This window comes from Erythrolamprus reginae, chromosome Z, assembly GCF_031021105.1.
Source record: "Erythrolamprus reginae isolate rEryReg1 chromosome Z, rEryReg1.hap1, whole genome shotgun sequence".
Lineage (NCBI taxonomy): Eukaryota > Metazoa > Chordata > Lepidosauria > Squamata > Dipsadidae > Erythrolamprus > Erythrolamprus reginae.
In genome coordinates this window covers 124,156,057-124,182,590 of record NC_091963.1, presented here as the reverse complement: position 1 = coordinate 124,182,590, position 26,534 = coordinate 124,156,057, and the positions used below count along the sequence as shown (strand labels likewise).

Genomic DNA, 26,534 nt, shown 5'->3' with positions numbered 1-26,534 from the left:
ATGATTTACTTGGCATTAAACCCTAACACTTCTCATTTTAGAAATTTAAGTCCTGTTAGGGAATGTATTGGGAAGTTACTAAGCAGTTATCAAGTGCTTCTTCCCCTGCAAGAGCAAAACACCTATCAGGAGCCAGTAACACGTCAGCAACAGCATGATTTCAGAAAAGACACATGCAGTCCCCTACATATTCCATCCCGCAGGCCATTTTTAGGGCTAATTGTACCAGCCATGATAAAAGCACTTAAAGGCTATGTTCCAGTTCTTACGTGACATGAGTTCAAAGCAGCAGTTGGTACAAAGGGTAAGAAAAAAGATGCCAATCCAATACAACAAGTACAGCTGGAAAGTATGAATGGCTTGCCCTTTGTATTCCCAGGAGTAGTCCCCAAGCAACAGCTGCTTGGGCCTACTTCTGGGGTAATGTGGAATGTCCTTCTGTCATCAGACTATGGCCGCACAGGGGCTATTTACAGCATAACACATCTATTTATATAGCAACATCCACCTACGCACGCACACGCACACACATCCTTGCTCCATGCTGCCCCTTGGCTGCTATATTCCTTCTCACAGCTCTTGAGAATATTTCTATCTTGTCCAGAGATGAGTGTCCAATGGGAATGGAACATCAACTGTATCTTCAACAAGACAGTTGTGGCCATAGAAGGGAAAGTGTTACCATGCAGTCCCTACAGAGAGTAGAGCTGGATGAGTTAGCACCAGATTACTTGTCAAAAAATAATCAATACTTTTAGATAAAAAAGGAATGAATAGCTAACATAAGCATTTTAGACTTTGGGTATATGGCTATTCCCATACCAAGGAAAGGATATATACTTACATAACATTAAAAATTTTCATAAATTAAATGTGTTAATTACATTAAAAATACATTCATGTTCCTACCAGTATTAGAAATCCTAGGAAATTCTTCCACAGCACTCAAAAATATGAATCCTGAACATCTGCTCAAATGGGTTGATAGTATGTCCTATTTTCAAAAACTTATTTAGACAGATTTTTGGGGTTGTTCTTCAAAAACTGCAGGTTTCAAAGTTATTTACCCCAGTTTTAATTAATTTAATTTTCAATAAATCCTTGCATCATCATCCAAATATGAGAATCCATATGCCACTTTATTTTTTCAATCTTAGACCAATATTTGCAAAAAGGAGGGAATACTGACTTATTGTATATGGCCTTTGCAAGTAAAAAAAAAACCCTACAATTTTATTATTATAGTAATTCTATATAGTAACAAATAAAAGTTATATGCTTAAAGCCTCCTGTAAAGTTGGAGAAATTGTTTATTTTTTCATTTGACGTCATTTGAATCCAATATGCTCATATAGGTTTGCAACATGGAATGGATTATGACATCTAAGTGGTGGATTTTGGAGCTGATCAGACTTCATTTTCTTCAGCTTCTTGGAGTATGGTTTATAGCATTTCAAAGTAACACTTAAAATCAGCCCTTTTCCTTTTAGAGGTCTCAAGCCTGTCTGAAAGTCATGCATTAGTCAACCTGCCAAAGTATTCTAAAGATGAGTAAAGCAGTAGGTGAGGCCAAGATTAAATCTACTATTCTCTTCTATCATAACTTTCTCATCTGAGTCCTGGTGCATAGATACATGTTCTTAGGAATGCAAGCTTTTGACCTATGGTGCAATCATAGAAGTAAGTATGCAGAATGCTTTGGCTCCCGTGCCTGATCTGTTACAGAGGTATTTTCCTCCCGTTCTCCAACTATCAATCTCATAAAGAGTAAACAAATTTAACAGGCAACTAGTGGCAAGCAGCTGCTTGGAGGTCTTTGAGGGTGAGTGGCTTCATGCCTGACCTTTGCGTCTGCCAAATCCAGGTACTGCTAATGTTGTGTCATGTATTAATTACTTTCTACATGAAGCCAACAAGATCAGGTTATTTTTCTGTTGGAACTGATTCCTCACAGAATTAAAAAAATAAAAAACCTAAACAAAGGGGCTGAAGAGATGGCATCAAGATGCAACACTATTTAAAAATTTTAAAAAGTATTATTCCTATCTTGTTAAAGGATGTTACTAAACAGGAATTAAATTTGAAATCTGTCATTACTGTTAAATTGTGCATATATACACATATACATGTGTGTGTGTACGTATACTTATACCTATACATGTACATCCATATCATATGTAGATAAAGGTTTAGAGAACATGGACAAAGTAAACTTCACTAGGAATGTATGCAACAGAAAACTTAACCTAGTGCATTACAATCAGCCAAAATAAACTCTCAAACATGAGTGTCAAGCTGTCAGCCAGAATTTAGACAAATAAAACTCAGAGTCCTTTTTGTAAAAGTTCAAAAGTGAATTTATCAAAATCAGAACTAGAAGCATCAAAAGAAAAGAAAAGTCTGAGAAAATGGCACAATACAAGCATATGTCAAAACCCCTATTCCAACCTCCTCGGGGCAATGCCCAATCTCTCTTGTCCATAACCATCAGGTGGATACATCTTGACCCTCACCCTCACTCTTCTGGAGTTTTCCTCTAACGGTCTCCTCCTGGTACCTAGGAAAAAGAAACCTAACTCTCCTCCTGTGCTCTTCCCTCCCACACCCCTTATCTCTAACCCATCCCGTAACTATTGACAACCAAGCAAAAGAGATGCAGCAGCATAAGTGAAGGTTGACATTCGCACCCCCTGGAACAGGGACTTCAGTCCTATAAAAGAAAAAGACAAAACAACACCAATATATACATTTTTACATCAGGGCTTATCATGGTGCTTTGTTCTAAACCGATCAATTTCTCTCTGTGACCCATTCCGAATGAGAAGCAGGGAAGTGCTTCCACACCACCAAATATTGAATTTTCCCCCTATGTTTCCTCGAGTCCAACACTTCTTTAACCTCAAAATGTTGCTCTCCCTCAATGAGCAAAGGGGCCAGGAGATCTGCCTGAGCAGGGCCCAATTCACAAGTCCATTCTGGTTTAAGTAAACTTACATGGAACACTGGGTGAAATTTCCTTAATGTTTTCGGCAATTCTAATTTCATTGCCACCGAATTCACTATCTGCACAATTGGAAAAGGACCCACATACTTAGCACCTAATTTCTTTTACTTCTGAGTGGTCCTCAAGAACTTTGTGGAGAGGTAAACTCTATCACCCACTTTGTAATCCACTGCAGCTCTTCTTTTCTTGTCAGCCTGTGCCTTGTGGGCATCATGAGCCTCATCCAACGCCTTATGAGCTACAGGCCAATTTGCCTTCAACTGTACTACCCATTCCTTTAAGGATGGATGTTTAGGCTCATCCTGTGGTAGTTCTGGGATAGGCACAAATTCCTGTCTACTCACCAATTTAAATGGAGTGAACCCTGTACTACTATGCAGCGAGTTGTTCTATGCAACCTCTGCGAACGGTAGAAGTTCACTCCAATTATCCTGCTGATAATTCAAGTAACACCTAAGGTACTGCTCCAACATGGAGTTAGCCCTCTCGCACCCCCCATTGGTTTGAGAGTGGTGGGCTGAACTGAGCCCCTGTTTAGTACCTAACAACCCCAAAAACTCCTTCTAAAAGTTTGAGGTGAATTGTACTCCTTGATCTGATATGACTCTCTCAGGAACTCCATGAAGGCAATACGCATGTTGTATGAACATTTTTGCTAGAGTTCTAGAGCTGGGGACTTTTGGGTACGCCACAAAATGAACCTGTTTAGAAAAAAAGTCAGTTACAACTCAAATAGCCGTATTCCCCCCACTCTCAGGCAGATCCACAATGAAATCCATAGAAATGTCTTTCCAAGGTGCCCCGGGTCTCACCACAGTTTGCAACAGTCCTTGGGGACGACCCGGGGGCCGCTTTGTTGCCGGACACACAGGGCAGCTTGCCACATAAGTCTCGATGTCCTTTTTCATGGAAGACCACCAAAACTGCCTTCTCAACAGGTGTAAAGTCTTCAGGAATGCAAAATGACCAGCCACTTTCGAATCATGTCCTCTTTCCAATATCAGTGTCCTCATGGAGGCAGGGACATATAATCGGGACCCTATCCACGCCAGTCCACTCCGCTGGGTTCATTCCCCTTGGTGAGTTAGAAACCAGTCATCAGTTTCTAGTTCCTTCTGGAGATCTGCAACCAAACTATCAGGAAGTTCAGTCTTCCCTGAACTCTGCTGTCTGGTAATCGCTGGACACGCCCTATGTGGTGCCTGAATCACTGGTTGAATTAATTCCAATCTACCACTGTTGTACTGTGGCAATCTAGAAAGCGCATCAGCCATAAAATTGTTAATCCAGGTATATAGCACAGCGAGAAATTGAACCAGCTAAAATGCTGTGCCCACCTGGCTTGCTTTGGGGACAGTTTCCTGGGTTTTTTTAAAGCCTCTAAGTTTTTATGATCAGTCCACACCTCAAAAGGTTGCTTGGCACCTTCTAGAAAATGTCTCCAGGAGAGTAAGGCCCAGCGCACTGCAAACGCTTCCTTTTCCCACACGGCCCACCTCCGTTCGATTTCAGTTAGTTTTCTAGAGGTGTACGCACAGGGGCGTAAACCCTGCTCTTTGTCCCCTTGTCCCCCTCCCACGGCCACATCATTTGCATCTACTTGCACCACAAAAGGCCGCTCTAAATCAGGGTGTTTAAGAATGGGCTCACTTACAAACAATCTTTTTGGCTTCTCAAGAGCTGCTTGACGCTCCATGGTCCACTGCAATGGGCCGCTAGGTTTGGGCTTACCCTCTCCCTTTGTTTTCAGTAAGCTGGTGATTGGCAGCGCTATCTGGGAGAATGCTGGAATAAATTGTCGGTAGAAGTTAGCAAACCCTAGAAAACTTTGCAGCTGTATTCTAGTCCCACTTCAAGACTGCCGTCACCTTCTCTGGATCCATCTCTACCCCTTGGTGTGATATGCGGTAGCCCAAATAATCAATTTTGCGCTGGTGAAACTCACACTTTGCCAAATTCGCATAAAGTTCTGCGACTTTGAGTTTCTTTAAAACTTCCCTGACAAAGACCACATGTTCCTCTAGTGTCTCTGAATATATTAATATGTCATCCAAATAGATCAAGCATCCTTTAAATAAATGCTCATGCAGCACCTCATTAATCAGCTTGACATTAAGCAAAGTCTGAGAAAATGGTGCGATACAAGCATATGTCAAAACCCCTATTCCAACCCCCTCAGGGCAATGCCCAATCCCTCTTGTCCATAACCATCAGGTGGATACATCTTGGCCCTCACGTCACTCTTCTGGAGCTTTCCTCTAACGGTCTCCTCCTGGTACCTAGGAAAGCAAAACCTAACTCTCCTCCTGTGCTCTTCCCTCCCACACCCCTCACCTCTAACCCACCCCGTAACTATTGACAACCAAGCGAAAGAGATGCAGCAGATAAGCGAAGGTTGACATAGAATGTCATTTGGTTGGATATTTTAACATGTTGCAAGTATGGGTGCAGAATAAACCCATGTCATTTGGCATCTGATGTTAAAACTCCCTTTACTGTAGTTCCACCTTAGTGACAAAAAATACTCCATAACTTTGGCATAAGAACCCTTTTAGGCAGATCTCTTTCAAAGATTGGCCTTATATGTAATTATATTTTACAGAACACTGCCATTTCAAACTCATAGTAGAATATTTCAATGTAACACTCACGAAATCCACAATAAATTTTAAAAGGTCTGGTAAGTATAAGGAAATCTTTATCCTCATCTGAGAGAAAGCTCTTATATAACTTGGAACCTTGGAAGTGCACCTCTGTAAGAATACATCATATATGGCTAGTCAGTTATTTCATGATAATTTGCACACTAGGGGGAAATCTGGTCCATGTTCATTATTTATTTATATGAATAATATAAAATAATATAATATATTATATGACGTTATTCTCAATCATACCTTTGCTATAACTGATTTTATGTGTTGCAAGAAGGAAAGAATCCAAATGAAGAAGTGGTAGAAAACAGAGATTAGAATTAATAGTTAGAATTTCTGCTTATGCTCTTTTAGCGGTAAGCAACTAGCCAGCAAACTTTATGTGCTCAGAAAGAATCATCTGACCCTTGAGGACCAATAGGGAGAAACATAAGAAGAATCGTGCTGAATTGGGCCAAAGCCCATCAAGTCCAGCATTCTGTGTCATACAATGGCCCACCAATTGTACATGGGGATCTTGAGCAGAAAGATGAGGCAAAACCCTCCCTTTCCCTTGATCCCCAACAAATGGTACCCAAGGGAATCCTGCCTGGCTCAACTAACATAGAGGCAGCACTTGGACATCCCTTTCCATAACTACTGATGCACTTATTTTATTTATTTATTTATTATTTGGATTTGTATGCCGCCCCTCTCCGAAGACTCGGGGCGGCTCACAACAAGTGTAAAACAAATCATAAATAATTCAATTAATTAAAATATTTAAAGATTTAAAAAACCCCATATACTAACAGACACACACACAGGCATACCATGTATAAATTAAATGTGCCCAGGGGGAGATGTTTAGTTCCCCCATGCCTGACGGCAAAGGTGGGTTTTGAGGAGTTTACGGAAGGCAGGAAGAGTAGGGGCAGTTCTGATCTCCGGGGGGAGTTGGTTCCAGAGAGTCGGTGCCGCCACAGAGAAGGCTCTCCCCCTGGGGCCCGCCAACCGACATTGTTTAGTTGACGGGACCCGGAGGAGGCCCACTCTGTGGGACCTAACTAGTCGCTGGGATTCGTGCGGCAGAAGGCAGTCTCGGAGATATTCTGGTCCGATGCCATGAAGGGCTTTAAAGGTCATAACCAACACTTTGAATTGTGACCGGAAACTGATCGGCAGCCAATGCAGACTGCGGAGTGATGGTGAAACATGGGCATACCTGGGTAAGCCCATGACTGCTCTCGCAGCTGCATTCTGCACGATCTGAAGTTTCCGAACACTTTTCAAAGGTAGCCCCATGTAGAGAGCATTACAGTAGTCGAACCTCGAGGTGATGAGGGCATGAGTGACTGTGAGCAATGAGTCCCGGTCCAGATAGGGCCGCAACTGGTGCACCAGGCGAACCTGGGCAAACGCCTCCCTCGCCACAGCTGAGAGATGGTTTTCTAATGTGAGCTGTGGATCGAGGAGGACGCCCAAGTTGCGGACCCTCTCTGAGGGGGTCAGTAATTCCCCCCCCAGAGTAATGGACGGACAGATGGGATTGTCCTTGGGAGGCAGAACCCACAGCCACTCCGTCTTATCCGGGTTGAGTTTGAGTCTGTTGACACCCATCCAGGCCCCAACAGCCTCCAGGCACCGGCACATCACTTCCACCGCTTCGTTGACTGGGCATGGGGTGGAGATGTAAAGCTGGGTATCATCGGCATATTGATGATACCTCACCCCATGTCCTTGGATGATCTCACCCAGCGGTTTCATGTAGATGTGGCATCCATGAATCTGTCTAATCCTGCCTTGAAGCTATCCAGACTGACAGCTGTCACAACCTTTTCTGGAAGTGAATTCCATAAACCAAAAACCCTCTGGGTGAAGAAATATTTCCCTTTATTTGCCCTCACTTTCTTACCTGTGAGCTTTAGGGAGTGCCCCTTCGTCTTAGTATATGTGATAGAGAAAATAATTTTTCTATCTCAGGCATGATTTTATACACTTTGATCAAGTCATCTCTTAAGTACTGAGAAAGAAGGGAGGTTCTGTCAGGTTTTGGCGGGAAGCATTTGGAGTCCAGTGAAGAAGTTGGCTGGAATCCAGGATGAGGTGCTCCATTAGAAAAGATTGGAAATTGAAGCGATCGTAAGAATAGCATTTTTTTTAAATGTATTTTTTAAAATTATGTATGTGCGTCCCTTTATATGGCTTACATAAAGCTTTTTTTCTATTTAAATTCTGGAGTTCACCATTGGCCTTCTATCATTTACCTCAGCTTGGCTGAGCTACTGACTTCCTCAGGTTTTCTTTGGTTTCCCTTTTGATCTTTAGCAAACCTGGCTGGAGTGAGAATATCCCCTTCAATCTTTTGCTGGTGCCCCAGAGGGCTGGTTTGGAAGTGTGAGGCTGATTTATGGGAAAGGTATGGTGGCAACAGCATCAAATGGATCTAATCTTCCAGCTACTGTTCACCCAAAGATGCAGAACAAAAGAAACCTCCAAAGAAAAGGACCTTGGAAGAATGGGTGCCTCAACCTTGAGGTGTTTTATTCCCCATTAAAACTCTGATCTGGGTAATATTGGTGAACCTACAAAGGAAAAAAAAGTATCATCGCTGCTTCCAAAGTTTTTGAAATTTATTCAATGTTTTTCACCTATTGGGGGTTTTTTTTGTTTAACAATAAGCTTTATATTCTCAAAGGGATAGTGTCCCTAGGCTACTACAAGTTATGCATGGTATGTTTGTGTGTATGTTTGGGTTTTTTTATAATAAGGGTTTTTTAGTTGTTTTTATTAATTGGATTGTTCATGTTGTTTTACCACTGTTGTTAGCCGCCCCGAGTCTGCGGAGAGGGGCGGCATACAAATCCAATTAATAATAATAATAATAATAATAATAATAACAACAACAACAACAACAACAACAGAAACAAAGCAGCAGAAACAATGGTATAATAGTAAAACTTGGAGATGTGAGGTGAAAAAGAGAAGTGGGGAAAAAGAGACTATGACATTAAAGACCCATGGGTAAATTATATTGTATTTTTGGCCATAATGCAAGCTTTCCAGAATATTGAATTTAGGGCTCAGTATTTCACTCCCATTTTGAATATAAATATATGCTTATATATGGTTGGACAATTAGTTAATCTTCTGTTGATTATTTAGATTTTTATTTGTTGCTTGCTTCTATGACTTTGAGGCACTAAATTGAAGAGGAGGCATGCTATAGCATTAGTGACAATTTTTTCAATGTGCTGGGACTGCCAATGAAAAAGAAGAAGTAACTGCTGATATCAAATGGGGTGCAATAGGACCTTCAACACGAACTCTGCAATGGTCTCAAAATATGGGGTTCTCACTAGCTATTCTTAAAAGTATCTTGAATCTACTGTCCATACATTTTTTTAATCTGTTTACTCTTACTAAAATATCCATATCTAAAAGACATATACTGAAGAAACTGCAATTTTTCTAAAAATAATATTGGGATATGTCATTCTTGTACTTGACACCACCCAAAATTTAACATCTTTTCTAACTATCCAAGCAACCATCTTTAGGGTTCCTGCTATATGGGTAGGGAATATTTCCTCCCCAGCAAGCAGGTTGTCTCTTTCTTAACATTAGATCTTTTAATCCATACTTGTTTGTTTGTTTGTTTTATTATTTATTTATTTTTTGTTTGTTTGTTTGATTGATTGATTGATTTGACTTCTATGCTGCCCAATCCCTAAGGACTCAGGGCACCTTATAACAATATTAAAGATACAAATACAATAAAAAAGAAGTCAAATATGAAAATCTTAAACTATAAATCCATAACTCAATTAATCCAGGCAACACACATGCATACCACTCAATATAATTTGGCCATGACAGATGGCAATTTCATGCCCTCCGGGCCTGGTCTCCATAGCCTTTTGGAAAGCCAGTAGGGTGGGAGCAGTAAGGACATACTTGTATATGCTTGCCCATCTCCCTGATAAGGCAACTTTAGGCATATTCTCTACACATTCTTATTTATTTCTTATTATACTTATCAGTTTTCTGTTTTATAAAGAAATACCTGCACATGTAAACAGTTTTATTGCTGGATATTTTACTGTATTTGGCATTTTGGCTGTAATAAAAAAAATGAATTTGTATTGAATTTAATATTAGAATCAATTCAATACTATTCTTCTGGCAGGACACACTCTTTGTGTGCTGCCAAAGAGCTGTTGACAGGGCAGTCTCCAGAAATAGACCCCAGAAAACTTCCATTTCTCACAAGCCCAGATGTGAATAAGAATTGGGGGTACAGTAAGGGAAATTTATTTATTTATTTTAGAGCACTGGTCAGAGAGGATTCTTGCATTGGAAACTTGCATTTTTCATTGATGACTTCTATATATTAGACGTGTAACATGTCATGTCTGTATTGCATTGGGTAATACAATAATCACAAGATAATTGTGGATTAATGTAATAGATACCATGACATTCTTGATTATCAGATTTTTTTCACTGCTAAACTTGCTGATCAAAAATTGTAAAATCTGGATTATAATACATTACAATCATTTCATAACTAAAATTTACGTAGCGGCTACTGTTGTGAGCCACTCCAAGTCTTCAGAGAGGGGCAGCATACAAATCTAATAAATTCTTCTTCTTCTTCTTCTTCTTCTTCTTCTTCTTCTTCTTCTTCTTCTTATTATTATTATTATTATTATTATTATTATTATTATTATTATTATATGCTTACTCTTATTTAATTGTTTAAAACAGTGGTCCCCAACGTTTTTTCCACCAGGGACCAGTTTCAGCAAGGCAATTTTTCTATGGCCCGGTGGGGGCGGAAAGGGGTGTGGTTGGGGGCGGGATTAAGCATGGGGGTACTGGTCCTTCCCGCCCCTCTTTCCCGCCATCGCCCTGTGGCTGGCAGAACCTGCCTCCCAAACCCTCTTGCCCGGCGGCAGGTGAAGCGCTGGAGAGAGGGGGTCAGGCCGGCCCTCCTGCCTCCCCCCCCAGCCAAAAACGCAAAGGCGTGCCACGGCAGAAGCCAAAAGAGGCTTGAGCCTCCCGGTCCTTCCCGCCCCTCTGTCCCGTCCATCGCCCTGTGGCCGGCAGTACCTGCCTCCCGAGGCCTCTTTCCCAGTGGGAGATGAAGCACTGGAGGGAGGGGGCGGCGGCAGGAGGACTGGCAGCTGCTGACTCCACGGACCGGTGCAACATGCCCCGCGGCCCGGTACTGGTCCGTGGCCCGGTGGTTGGGGACCCCTGGTTTAAAATACTCCATTTGAGAGTGCAATTAATTTAGAATATTTTGATTCCATACAGTATTTGGACAGGATGAAAACAATGACCAAAAGATAACTAGATAAGTAATTGAGTTCAAGAGCTACTACACTGGAAGAGGTGAAAGTATATGAATGTATTTAAGTGTGTCTATACATTGATCCTGCATAGTTCACCTGTGTTGTCTCATCACAGCCTAAGATGGATGTGTGACTGGAATCTATGTCTGAAAATTCAGTCCCTTTGCCAACTTACCCTAGTACTGGAGGAAACAGTTACATAAACATAACTGTCAGCATCTCAACATAGCCCTGTTCCCAGAGCAGATTAACTGTTCTAGGCACAGCACTCTGTTCCCTCCAGGAGGTGCTCTTCCTAACACAAAAAAAACCACACACAACCCCCCACCCCATAATTCCTGGACATAGCCCGAGCTTCATCATGAAACAGAATTCTATTTGTATTTCACAAAACAGTGTCCAATCTCATGAAGTGATCTAATCATATACAGATGAACAAAAGTGAATTTCCTTCTTCAGTCTTTTCTACCGCAGGTGGCATATTCGGGACTTAAATCATTGGGGGTCAATGTGTGCTGCCATGAATTTAAATTTAAAAAACTCTTTGGTCTTAATCCGAGTCACTACTGTTTCCTATACTGAGAGAACAGCACACTGCAAACACAGAAAATTCCTAGCATGAAAATCATGCATTCTTAATAAAATTGGAGCTTGAAGAGCAGAAGCACAAATTAGACATAGCTTCAAAATCTGAATCATGGTATTATATCTTTAAAATGATTTTCCTTGTCTATTTATATGTAAATATGGTTTTGGAGAATTGCAATAGCTAAAAGTGAAATCATGTATTTGGGAAATTATGGTTCTACATCATTAATACAACTATTTAAAGTACAATATATAATTATACTTATACAGTAATACCTCATGATATGAACTTAATTGGTGCAAGGAGGAGGTTCGTAAGACGAAAGGTTCGTAAGACGAAGCATTGTTTCCCATAGGAAACAATGTAAAGTCAATTAATCCGTGCAACCAAAAAACCCCCCGCAAAAAAAACGGATTTCGGCGACTGCTGGGAAGCCGCGCGGCTGTTTTAAAAGGTGACAGCCAACCTGGGGGGCTTGCCAGCACCCCCCCCGAACCCCGAACCCAGGTTCGGGGGGGTGCTGGCAAGCCCCCCAGGCCGGCTGCAACCTTTTAAAACACCCGCACCGCTTCGCAGCTGTCTCCTGAAGCCGAACGCGGAAGTTCGGCTTTAGCGTTCGGCTTCAGGAGACAGCTGCGAAGCGGCGCAGGTGTTTTAAAAGGTCGCAGCCGGCCTGGGGGGCTTGCCAGCACCCCCCCGAACCCAGGCTCGGGTGGTGAATGTGATGGTGAATGTGATTTCACCGAAACGTCGCATAGACATGCAAAACATTACACAGGGCAAAACCCGAACTCAGAACAATCTACATACATATACCCGTGAAAATTTACGAAAACAAATATATATATATATATATATCAAGAATAGTCCTAAAAATGCGAGTTCCAGGTATATGTGTGAATGATGAGGCAGCAGCCATCTCGATCACCGGAACATAAAACTTTAATAAAACAACTTAGCTTTCGTTAGCGTGCTGCTAACTTCGTCAGAGTATTAAAATGCCATGGGAGACAATCACATTTATAAAGCATTACTCAGTCTGCTCATAGCCCGCGTCACTGGGCCACACCCTTCCCTCCCCTCTGCAGCAAGCCTAATTGTAGGCTTAATCATGCTGGTTAAAGGGGGAACTACCGCTTTTACTCGTGTCTGTTGCCTATTTCCCTCCCCAAGGGAGGAGGTGGAGTTACGAGGCAATGCTTTGGAGGTATTTGATATTTCTTTCTTCCCCCAATTATCGTTGTTACTTTCTATGGTGGTACATGTCTGCTCTTGCAATTTTTTTGCCCATGCCCTCGTCCTAGGTCTGCACTGTTCTAATCCCCCCTTGTCCCCTGCGTTAAACCTGCATTGTGCCCCTCCCCCTCTACCTCCGTGTTGCTCCAGTATGTTCCCTTGTTTCCCACTAGGGGTTGCTCCACCCTCATTTAGCTGGTTTCTATGCCTGACCTGGAGAATTCTGTTAGGGGCTTTATCCAATCCTAATGACCTATCTCCTTTAAGTCGTTGTTGGTGCCTTAAAGCCTGGTATGCTGATGGCATATCAATATGTCTATTTAAAGAATTTTCGTTGGAGAACCAGGCTTCTTTTAGGAGGCGACCTCCCTTGGTTTCATCTCGCGCCAGAATCTCAGTTCCCTGGAAATCGAAGCCATGATCCTGCTCCTCCATGTGTGTCCAAATCTGGGAGCGTTGTTCCTGACGTCGGACCGCCAATTTGTGTTCGTGTATACGAGTTCTCAATCTTTTAGCCGTTTCACCCACATAGTGGTGAGCACAATTATTGCAGTTTATACGGTAAATTACTGAGGAGGACTCCTCCTTCACTAAGGTTTCCTTCGGGCGCATTACTGATTTTCTCAAAGTTTGATCCGGCCTATGCGCTACTTTGACCCCATGGGGTGCCAGTATGCGTGCGGCTGTTTCGGATACCCCTTGTATGTGCGGGAGTACCCTCCACGCTGATGTTTCGTTTGCGCTTTCAGTAGGTTGTCGGGGTCTGGGTGCGGTGGAACATGACTATTCTATTTTTCTTGATTTTTTTTATTGGAATAATAACTTAAATACCAATATGCAACTAAAATCATATATAATCTGAATGTAATGATCTAAACATTTAATTTTAAAATATTATTTAAATATTACATTAGAGGTTAGTAAGGCTTCTAATATAATTATTGTCAATATGGCATAAAAAAGTTTGATCTTTGCCATATATATATTATTCTAAAATTATAATTATTATTCTTTGCCATATATACATTATTCTAAAATAATGTACCAAATTGTGCTAATGGTTGTTTTTTCCCCTTTTGATTACTCTATTTAAACGTTTGCTTCATGCTTTAAAGTTTAAAACTCTTTAACGCTTTAAAACTCTTCAAACAAGAGTTTTCTGCCAGTTATTACAATGCTTAAGTAACCATATCGAGAGTACCTAAGTGCTGTTCCAGATGCAAAAGCCAAACAATTGCGTAACAAGAAAATTTTCCAGCAGCTGTGGAATTTTAAGAAGCATAAACAGAACCATTCAATGAATTTTACAAGCCTGAAATGAAGTCAGTGAGGTAACTAATTTATCATTACCTCATAAATGTATCCTCACTAGCAAATAATGTCAGATGTTTCATATCATGCTTTGGTTTTTTCTCTTCTTTTGTCAAAAAGGATCTGCTGTCATGTAAAGCAGAGGAAAGGGCACAGTAGACTGGATGATGATGTTTGGCAAATACAGGTGGGCTTGGCTTTTTTTAAAAAGAAATTTGTTTCCTAGCAAGTATTTATCACCAATAAAGATTCTGATGTTTGGGGGTAGCTACATGTTTTGGTAATATGATCTCACATAAGGATCATTTTAAAAGTAGAGGTTGAGGGCCATGTGCAAACATACTTCAAATAATTTGATATAAATCTATTTTCACAAAATGTCTTAGCTCAGATCAGCTGTACCTCAATTTCTTATTAAGATGTAACAAGAGACCTCAATCAACCTGAAAAATTCTAAAATGCTGATTGTAAAACTACTAATTACGAAAAAATAAACAGTGTGATAATGTGTATCTGCTTTTTAGCAATGAATCATTGGATGATATAATTGTGATGATATATGGGGTAATCTTACTTTCGGTAGAACAATGAGGACAGTGTGAGGTAGCCTTATCAGATTGGTTTCTAAAAAGAGAATGAAAAAGAACTGAATAGTGCAAAAATTGAATCTAATAGCTGATTGACTGCCCTCTAAAAGAATAAAAATTCTACAGATTCTTTTAAGACTATGGTTATTTTAAAAAGTAGAAAGAATAGTATCAGTGACATCTGATTTTGAAACTTGGAAGAAATTGCTGGAAACCATTGTGCAATTTTATCAAGAGAAAAAGCAATTGAAGTGCAATTGATGAAATTAAAAATAGTAAAGCAACAATTTTATAAAAACAGTTATATTAGCCAAATAGTTATATATAAAATCTGGAATAAAAAAAGACAAACCGTTAAGCAAATAATTTAGATGTGAAAGAAAAATGTTTCATTTTTAGAGAAAAAGAAAATAGTATTTAGAAGAGTTAAATTATCAGGAGTTCAAATTAGAATTTATTAATATAATATTAGCAATAATAGGATAAGCAATTGAGACATTCATTCATACCCCCATTTCTTCTTTGTAAACTCCAGAACAAGGAAAGAAAAACATACCTACCTTAGTTATTGGTACAGATAGGTGTGAAATAACACATTTATGCATGTAAGAATAATTGCTATGAGAAGAGAAGAGCTATTTGACTGCAACTTATCAACAATGTAGAATTTTCATACATAAGAGTAAAGAGAAAAAGTATCACATTTTTTAAAAGTATCAATGGTTTGAAAAACTGTACATAAGGTGGAAAATAAAAATAAATTACCGTATATTACAGGTCCCTGGTAGGGCAGCCTTGAGAAAAGAAAATTCAACAGAATAAACAATGAAGAAGTGGAGAAAAAATATTTCAGTTAATCTCATTTAAAGCAGTTGGTTCTGACAGTAGGCAAAATACAATGATGTAAAGTGGACATTTCTCAAGCAGACTGATTTTGAACCTTTGTTTTGTCAATATATAACCATGTAGAAAATGTGTTTTATACAGTAAAAGTTGATTTAATGAACAAAATAATTAATAGTAGAGTTTAATAAAACAAAAAAGTCTGAATATGTATGCTCACCAAGTAGAAGCAATTTTTGAAAAGCAATATTTGAAAAGCAATATGTTTTAAAAAATAAGAGTTTTATAGAATTTACTGAACATATCAACATATTGATATGTTCAGTAAATTCTGTAAAACTCTTATACTGTATATTGATATGTTCAACATTGTTGAGCAATTCCTAAGAGGTCAGTAAGGATCATGCATAAGTGCACCAGTGTCTACCATCCCTGTCCTAAGTTTCTCTCTTATATTATTCATTACACTAAACTCTTCATTTCATCAAATGAAACATTTAAAAGATTGCCTTAATATTATTTATTTATTATTTGTTTATTTGTTTGTTTTTTTAATATTTTTATCATTTTCAAAAAGAACAGAACATCACATACAAACATAAAGAAACCAGACAAAACACATAACATAAAAAGAAGCTACAATTGCTCCGCTCAGAATAGAAGTCTCCATAATACAATAAGGAAAAACTTTTGTTTATTACATCAATTCAGAAGAATAAAAACTTATATTACATATCCCTATTTATACACCTTTCAAAATAGTAAATTTAAATATTTTTAAATTCATTGAGAATTTCTTTTGTTCAACCAGGTATAGACCCTATCCCAAATTTTATAAAATTCTGATTCTTCTTGGTTATTCAACTGCCTCATCATCATGTCCAGCTCTGCACATTCTATAATTTTTCTGATTACTTCCTCTTCTTTGGGACTTCTGCTTCTTTCTATCTTTGGGCAAAAACAATCCTGGAGGCTGCTAAAATATGGGTTATTAAGTAGTATATATCTTTTTTATATTTATGGTTTGTAATGCCTAGTAAGAAAAATTCTGGGGTTTTCCTGATTTCCTGGAAGGTAATTTCCTTTATCCATCTTTCTACTTTATTCCAGTACAGTTTAGCTTTTGGCAGGTCCACCATTGATGATAATAGGAACCAATTTCTCTTTTACATTTCCAGCAATTGGGCAATGTGTTTGGAAAAAGTTTTGAAAGTCTATTAGGGGGGAGATGCCATCTATAAAACATCTTAATCTGATTTTCCTTGAACAAAACTGATGTGGTTATTTTTCAATTATATATCCAAACCCTTTCCCTTGTATCTAAGTCTATTTCTCTTCTGAAATTTCTGCACCAACTAATCATATTGTCTTTTAAAATCATACCAACTGTTTTAGAGCTAATCAGATAGTTGTATACTTTCCCAATCAATTTCCCATGATTTTTAGTTAGTAATTTCCCTAGGATATTATTCTCTTTTTGAAATATATAAGTTCTTACATCTTTTTGAAATCTATACTGAATCTGAGCATAATGCCACCAAACCATCGTTACTCCTGCCTTATGTAATTCTTGTCTAGTTTTTAATTTCAATTGATCCTCAAATAAGTCCTTATATTTCCATATCTTACCTTTTTGTAGTAAATTAGGGTGGCATATGGCTTCAATTGGGGAAATCCATTCTGGAATTGTTAAAAAATTGTCTTTTTTATATCAATCCATACTTCTAATAATGACTTTCTAATTATATGTCTTTTAAAATATGAGTGAATTTTATACTTGTCGTACCATACAAAAGCATGCCAGCCTAGCATTAAATCATGGCCCTCAAGATTCAATGATCTTCTATTTTCCAAGGTTAGCCATTCCTTAATCCATGATAAAGCCACGGCTTGTAATATAGTTTCCAATTTCCTTCTTTTCCTTGCCAAATGATTTTTTAAATAATCTTTGTTAATTCTTAAAAAAAAAATTCCCCCAGGATTGATTGGGATTACCTGAAATAAAAACAATAATTTAGGCAGAATATTCATCTTAATTGTGGAAATCCTCCCAAGTAAAGATAAATGTAAATTATTCCATATTTCCAAATCCTTTTTAATTTAGCCTCAAAGTTTTATATAATTGTCATTTTTAAAGACATAGATTTAGCAGTAATCCAGATACCTAGATACTTTACTTTCTTTGTTATTTTCAACTTTGGCAATAATAATAATTTGAGGACAATTATTAATACACTGGAATTTTACAAACATCATCCAGAAAAACAAATGGCGTTGGTATTTTTGGATGCAAAGAAAGCTTTTGATAATGTCAATAGGACATTTATGAAACTACAATTAACCAAAATGAAATTTGGCACCAAATTTATTAATATGATAGATGCTATATACTTGAATCAAACAAACAAAATTATAATAAACAATGATCAAACAGAAAGATTAGAGATACAAAGAGGTGTCAGACAAGGTTGTCCTCTCTCGCCCTTGTTATTCATTTTAACATTGGAAACATTGTTAATTAAAACAAGAACAAATAAGACTATTAAAGGATTAGATATTAAAAAAGAATCTTATAAAGTCCAAACGTTTGCAGATGTTGTTGTTTTTGTTACAGAAAATCCCTTAACATCAATATCAAAATTAATAGACTTAATAGAAGAATTTGGGAGTATAGCAGGTTTGAAAATTAACAAAAGTAAGATGCAATTGTTAATTAAAAATATGACAGAATTACAGATAAAACAACTGGAAAATTTCACAAAGATATTTGTTTGTTTGTTTGTTTGCTTGCTTGCTTGTTTGTTTTGTCAAGTGTATATTGGTGGTATACAAAAATATAATAATATTTATATACATGATACTAGTAAAAGGAGAAACAATAGGATAGGGGATGGAAGGCACTTATGCACACCCCTTACTGATCTCTTAGGAATTGGGAGAGGTCAACAGTGGATAGTCTAAAGGTAATGTTTTGGGGGTCAGGTGATGATACTACAGTCTCTGGTAGTGAGTTCCATGCATCAACTACTCAGTTACTAAAGTCGTATTTCCTGCAGTTGAGTTTAGAGCAGTTTACTTTAAGTTTGTATCTGTTGTGTGCTTGTGTGTTGTTGTGGTTTTATCTGAAGAAGTCAAGGATGTTGTAGCAGATGATTTTTGGGGCTATGCTTAGGTCATGTTTAAGGCGACGTACTTTTAAGCCTAGGATTGTAAATCTAGCTGCATAGGGTATTCTGTTGTGAGTGGAGGAGTGGAGCGCTCTTCTAGTAAAGTATCCCTGGACATTTTCTTGCGTGTTTATATCTGAAATGTGGTATCAGTTCCAGACAGATGAGCTGTATTCAAGGATTGGTCTGGCACAAGTTTTGTATGCTCCGGTTAGTAGTGTGAGATTAGCAGAGCAGAACCTACATAGGATTAGGTTAACAACTCTTGAAGCCTTTCTGGCGGTGTTGTTACAGTGGGCTTTGGCACTTAGGTCATTTGATATGAGTATTCCAAGGTTTTTTACAGAGTGAGGTTTGTCTGCAAGGTCTTGTTTATTCAGCTTGTATTTGGTGTTCTGATTCTTTTTGCCAATGTGTAGGACAGAGCATTTTTGGTTGAGATTTGGAGTTGCCAGATTGCTTATTGCAAGAAAGATGTGAGGAAAGAGCTTTTTATTAGTCTGACATAATGATCACCATCTCTTTAATTATCAAATGTTTAATATCTCAAAATTTCCAAACTTTTCCACTATCTCAAGTACTTTCTAAATATTAACCTCATTCTTTACATGGAAGTGTTATATTTAGAATTATATTTATTTATTTTTCAGGGCCTATTTTTTTCACAGATGTCAGTGTCACCCAATTATTGCATAATTATTTGGGGCTCCGTCAGTGATGGGGCAGAATAAGGCCCTTTCCCACTATGTTATTATGTTATTCTGGTTGCCTAATTATTGACATCACTAGCATACAAAGATTCCAACTGAAATTAGCATGATCATCATAAACTATATTTTCAAATAGACAGTAATCATTCAACACCCCAAACTTCCTAAGATTAGCCTCTTACAACAGCCATTGCAAATTATAAATCTTTCCCTCTAGAAATACCAATATTTTTTAATTTATTTTGTCAAACAATTATAGGGTGATAATTTGTATAAATAAAATATTAGATAAGTAATGATAAAAAGTAACAAAAGAAGACAATAGGACAGGGATGGTAGGCACAGTGGTGCACTTATGCACGCCCCTTACAGACCTCTTAGAAAGGGGGAGAGGTCAATTGTAGATAGTCTAAGGTTAAAGGTTTTGGGGTTAGGAGTAGAAACCGCATTCCAGGCATTGATTACTCTGTTGCTGAAGTCGTATTTTTTGCAGTCAAGTTTGGAGCGGTTGACATTTAGTTTAAATCAATTTCATGCACGTGTGTTGTTGCAGTTGAAGGTGAAGTAGTTGTTAACAGGTAGGACATTTTGGTATATGATTTTATGAACTATAATTAAGTCGGAACGGAGACAACAGAGTATTGTATTTGAGAACTTTAAGTTTAGTCTGTTAGATCAAAAACATTAATTATCACCATCCAATATATTCATAAATGTATTTAATTATAAGTCAAAAAAGTCTGGCTCGCCTTAGAGTTTCTCACATCTGTATCTCATTGATAATGAGCATTCCATCTTTGTCTTTGTCCATTCCATCGTTCAATCTATCTTCCTCCCTTCTTCCCTTTCTCCCTCTCTTTCTTTCTCTCTTCTCCCTCTTTCTCTCTCTCCCTCCCTCTTTCTCTTTCTTTCCTTTCTATCTCCCACCCTTTCTTTTTCTCTCTCTTTCTCTCTCTTCCTTCCTTTCTTTTCTCTCTCTTTGTCTCCCTCCCTCTTTTTCTTTCCTTTCTATCTCTCACCCTCTCTTTTCCTTCCTCTCTTTTCTCTCCTCCTTCCTCTCTTTTCTCTCTCTTTCTCTCCCTCTCTCTTCCTTTCTTTCCCTCCCCCTCTTTTTTCTCCCTCTCTCTCCATCTCTTTCTGTCTCTCTCTTCCCTCCTCTCTCTTTTTCCCTTTCTCTATGGAGATGAACTCAGCTTAGGGCTTCCTTATATCTATCTATCTATCTATCTATCTATCTATCTATCTATCTATCCATCCATCCATCCATCCATCCATCCATCCATCCATCCATCTGTTAAACTACTGAAGTGTGCAGATGATACAACAGTGATTGGTCTCACTCGAGACAACAATGAAACCACATACAGACAAGAGCTTGAACAACTAACCTCGTGGTGCGACCGAAACAATTTAGAACTGAACACACTCAAAACCTTAGAAATGGTGATAGACTTTAGGAGAAACCCTCCCAACCTACTACCTCTCACAATACTAGACAACACAGTAACAACAGTAGAGACCTACAAATTTCTAGGTTCTATCATATCTTAAGGTCTAAAATGGTCAGCTAACATAAAAAATGTCATCAAAAAAGCACAATAAAGAATGTTTTTTCGGCACCAACCCAGAAAACTCAAACTGCCCAAGGAACTGCTGATATAGTTCTATAGATAGAAATCGTATAGAATGGTGGTTGGGTAAGGGAAAATGGCTACAAATAAATGCAATATGTAAATATCAGAATGAAAGGAAGAATAAAGAAGCACTATTTAGGGAGGAGATAGAGTTAGAGAAAATAATAAGAGAAAAAACTGAGGGTAGTAAGGCGCAAGCAAGCAATATATATAAGATGTTAGTGAAGTCAGATGGGGATGTGATCCAAGGATTGACTAAATGGTGGCAATATGAGATACAAGTAGAGGTGCAAGAGATGAAAAATACAGTAGAAAATATAAGGAAAATCAAGAATACAAGAGTTAGGGAAATGAAAAGGAAAATATTACATAAGTGGTATTACACACCTGTTCAACTTGCACACTTTCAGCAGAACGTTAAAGGTATCTGTTGGCATGGGTGCCAAGATAAAGGAGTGTTTATGCATATGCTCTGGGAATGCCCAGTGGTGCAGAACGTTTGGCAAAAAGTGCAAGAGGATATTAATAGGATATTAAATATAAGATGGACGATTACTAAGAAAATGCCAGTATTAGTAAAAAGTAGTGAGATGGGAGAATACAGAGAAAGCGATAGAAAGCGCTCAGGTGGTAATAGTCTTGGGGTGGAAAGATGCGACAAAATGGACAATGCAAAATTGGTATAGATATATGGTGGACCACATTAAATTCGAGATTATGGATAAAAGGATGAAGTTGATTAATGAAACTGATTTGCAACAGCTGAAGGGGTGATGGGACAAGGTAAGACGATATATGGCGAGTAGGATCCGAGACCAAGCTATAAGAAACAAGTTGGAATCACTCTATAATATGTAAAGAAATATTTCACTATTGGGTTTAAAAGATTTATACAAGAAATACCCCCAACTGGTGGTGGGGTATGATTGATTGTCTGGTGGTGGGATCACTGAGCACATGTTATATGTAATATGTTGTGTGTGTGTTTTATATTATAAAAATCAATAAAAATATTAATTAAAAATATAGTTCTATAGAGCAATCATTGAGTCTGTCATCTGCACCTCTATAACTGTCTGGTTTGGTTCTGCAACCCAACAAGACCGACATCAACCTCAGAGGATAATCGGAACTGCAGAAAAAATAATTGCTGCCAACATATTTGTTCAGTATTCTTCAGAAATCTTTACAATTTTGACAGTAGAATATACTAGTAAATCAAGTTTCTTTAGTAGACTGTTTATAGCACTTCATTTTCTGTGCCATTTGCATACTAGTATGATTTCATTTCAAAATTGGATTTTTCATTTTGTAAAATTCACATTTAATTCAAGTCTAACTGCAAAAATAATGTTAAGAATAAAAATGTTTTTGACACAAACAGACACAAATAATTCACTTATTTTCATTACACTCTTATGTTCTATTACTATTCCATAGATTTTTTTTTCATCAATTCAACCTGGAAGAAAAGAAATGATTACATATTTGAAGAAAAGAATGGTAGTATGCTTTTAGATTAGTTCTACCACCCAAATTTATCACTCTATGGAAAATAAGTACAGTGGTACCTCTACCTAAGAACTTAATTTGTTCCGTGACCAGGATCTTAAGTAGAAAAGTTTGTAAGTAGAAGTAATTTTTCCCATAGGAATCAATCTAAAAGGAAATAATATGTGCAAACCCATTAGGGAAGAAATAAAAGCTCGGAATTTGGGTGGGAGGAGGAAGAGGAAGAAGAGGAGGAGAACGGTCGCTGCCCAGAGCGAAGGGAGCATTTCTTTTCTCTGGGTGCTGGCAGAGGTTTATTCCCTCTCCAAGTGCCTAGAGAAAGGAAAATGCTTTGTTCACTCTCGACTGCCAAAGTCTCCTTAAGCACCACCCAAAAACTCCTCTGGCAGCCCAGAAAAGCCTGAGATGGCTGAGATTAAAGGGGGAATGGTCGTATCTTTGTGCTGCCAGGGGCTCGGGCTGTTAAGTAGAAAATGGTTCTTTAAGAAGAGAGGAAAAAATCTTGAACACCCAGTTCTTATCTAGAAAAGTTCTTAAGTAGAGGTGTTCTTAAGTAGAGGTACCGCTATATTTGGTCAATAACAAAATTTAATCTCAATACTTTCTTATACAGTATAATCCTTTGTTGGCAATGACAGAGGTCAAACATTTTCTGTAAGTCCTCACCAGGTTGGCACACACTGTTGCTGGTATGTTGGCCCATTCTTCCATGCAGATCTCCTCTAGAGCAGTGATCTTTTGGGGTTGTCGCTGGGCAACACAGACTTTCAACTCCCTCCAAAGGTTTTCTATAGTGTTGAGATGTGGAGACTGGTTTGACCACTCCAAGACCTTGAAATGATTCTTATGAAGCCACTCCTTCCTTGCCCTGGCGGTGTGATTGGAATAACTGTCATGCTGAAAGACCAAACAACTTTTCATCTTCAATGCCCTTGCTGATAGAAGGAGGTTTGCATTCAAAATCTCATGATACATGGCCCCATTCATTATTTCATGTACATGGATCAGTCGTCCTGGTCCCTTTGCAGAAAAACAGTCCCAAAGCATGATGTTTCCACCTCCATGCTTCACAGTAGGTATGGTGTTCTTTGGATGCAACTCAGCATTCTTTCTCTTCCAAACAGGATGAGTTGTGTTTCTACCAAACAGTTCTACTTTGGTTTCCTCTGACCATATGGCATTCTCCCAATAGTCTTCTTAATTATCCAAATGCTCTCTAGCAAACTTAAGATGGGCCCGGACATATACTGGCTTAAGCAGGGGAACACAGCTGGCACTGCAGGATCTGAATCCCTGGCGCTGTAGTGTGTTACTGATGGTATCCTTTATTACGTTGGTCATTCACTACCCCCCCTCCCCCCACCTCATGTGGTTCTGGGATTTTTGCTCACTGTTCTTGTGATCATTTTGAGTCCACGGAGTGAGATCTTGCATGGAGCCCCAGATCAAGGGAGATTATCAGTGGTCTTGTATGTCTTCCATTTCCTAATTATTGCTCTCACAGTTGATTTCTTCACACCAAACGGCTTGCCTATTGCAGATTCAGCCTTCCCAGCCTTGTGCAGGGCTACAATTCTGTTTCTGGTGTCCTTCAACAGCTCTTTGGTCTTCACCATAGTACAGTTTGGAGTGTGACTGTTTGGCTTTGTGGACAGGTGTCTTTTATATTGATAATAAGTTCAAACAGATGCCATTGCTTAAGGTAATGAGTGGAGGACAGAGGAGCCTCTTCTTCTATAAGTTACAGGTCTGTGGGAGCCAGAAATCTTCCTTGTTTGTAGGTGACCAAATACTTATTTTCCACCATAATTTGAAAATAAATTCTTTCCAAATCAGACAAGGTGATTTTCTGGATGTGTTTTCTCATTTTGTCTCTCATAGTTGAAGTCTACCTATGATGTCAATTACAAGCCTCTCTCATCTTTTTAAGTGGGAGAACTTACATAATTGGTGTCTGACTAAATACTCCCCCCACTGTGTATATATGCATATGTGTGTATAACATACACACACACATGAACACATACACAAACACACATATTTCCACTTTCAATCAACTAAAAGTATCAATGGATTATGTCAAGTCACATTAGAACTGACCAATGAAATCAAAATACTTTCTTCATCTATGTTTAAACTTAGATTCAGCTCAAGGACTTTTGAAATCTGTAAAATTCTTTCCTTTATAACCTTTATAACCTTTATAACCTGCAGATATAATGCATACACTATTGTTGAATTGGTATTTTTCTGTGGTAAAATTCTAAGTGCAATTGGGGCATTGCAGTTTAGAATGAATGATACATACAGAATGATACATACAGGTCAATTCTGTGACTAGCTACTTCATTTGTTGGTCTGTCTCATTATGTTTACTAAAAATAGTGTTATACATGAGATATTCATTTCCATATTGAAACAATTCTCTTCAATTTTCTATTTTCCACAAATATAACAGATAGATGTATAAAAACCCTGCATTCCAGCATAAGATTCAGGCATTGATGGGCTCCTACGGGAACGGTTAGGAACACAGTTCTGGTAGCAAAATTTGAAGCTCCATCCCAGAGCACCCAATTTGCACTGAAAGTTGTTGAAACAAAATGCAAAAGCCACGCCCACAGTGTGGTAGTAAAAAATTTGGTAGCCCATCACTGGATTCAGTTATTTAGATATTGCATTTAGAAATTTCTCTTTATCATTGGTGCTTGGCCATGTCCCAAATATCCTAATCCAACATTCTTCTACAAATAAGAACAACAAATTTAGATAAATCATTTCAAGCAAACCTTTTCCTTAGATTTCAATTTAAAGGGAAGTAAATAAATGAAAACATTGAAAAATATCCTATATTAATGATTAGCAGAGGTCTTGGCTCTATACGTGAGCTGAAATGGAGGCCAGGTGGCAACAAATGTAAAGAAAACAAATTTGCAATACACAAATAGAAACAGACCAGTAAGTTCCCAACAGTTATAGTAAATTCTTCCCAATTATTCTCAATTATTATATAATTGAGTTTGACGAATACAGATCCAATGCTTCTCAATGAATAGCAGTATTTGTATTGCTCTTCTGGTAAAAATAACTTCAACATTTTTGCAAAGTATACATTTCTAAAGGCTTTCATGAAGAGATATTACAAAATGCCCCATATCTGCAGGCCTGAATCATTATTCTGACAACCATTTCTGCTTCCTTTAAAAAATTCTAACATTTAAATGTAATGAAACCAATCTTGCTGAAAAGGACAGCTTTACTTGGAACAGATTATATCCTGCAACAGCATCTTTAACACCATTAAACAAATCTGCATATTGCAATTCCTTCGGAAGGATTCAATAGATGGATAAAGTGCAAAATCAGTCTAAAAGTCAGGATGACTGTGGTCAACCATAATAATTTATTAAATTTATATGCAACCTGACACCCAGTAATTCACTATTTAAAATTATGGATAATAAAGATAACTATTTATGTAGCGACTATTTTATTTATTTTGCCATTGTTCTTTCATCTCATGATGCTTTGGGCATCTTGGGCATTAAAACCAAGAAAAATAGAAAATAGAAAAAAATAGCCAAGCATCACAAAATGAAAGAACAATGGCAAAATAAATAAAATAGTTGCTACATAAATAATTATCTTTATTATCCATATTTTTTAAATAGTGAATTACTGCTCTACTGCAGGAATGGAGGCAAGTATTATGATAAAATATTACAGGTAGTCTTTCTCTAACAGTACCTGAGATTGGCAATTTCATCGTTAGGCAGTTACTTAGTGAAACTTCAGTTGTGCTTGCAATCTTAGTTCAGCTTTTCTTTGCTTTAGCAACATGCAAAGTTATAAATGCTAGGATTGGTTACAAAACTACTTTCTTATCGCTATCATAACTGTAAAACTTGCACATTGTGCAAGGCAGTCACTAAATAAGGACTAATGGTA

At 38.1% G+C, this 26,534-nt stretch overlaps 1 long non-coding RNA gene across 1 annotated transcript; it reads right to left on the bottom strand.

Annotated features, from left to right (window-relative positions):
- Nucleotides 1–2,632: 2,632 nt before the first annotated feature.
- LOC139154647 (uncharacterized) lies at nt 2,633–23,368 on the bottom strand. The gene is made up of 3 exons (XR_011556948.1): nt 23,253–23,368; nt 4,659–4,789; nt 2,633–2,710 (listed from the first exon to the last, which is right to left on the bottom strand). It is a non-coding gene; the product is annotated as an uncharacterized lncRNA (long non-coding RNA).
- Between the last annotated feature and the right edge of the window lie 3,166 nt (nt 23,369–26,534).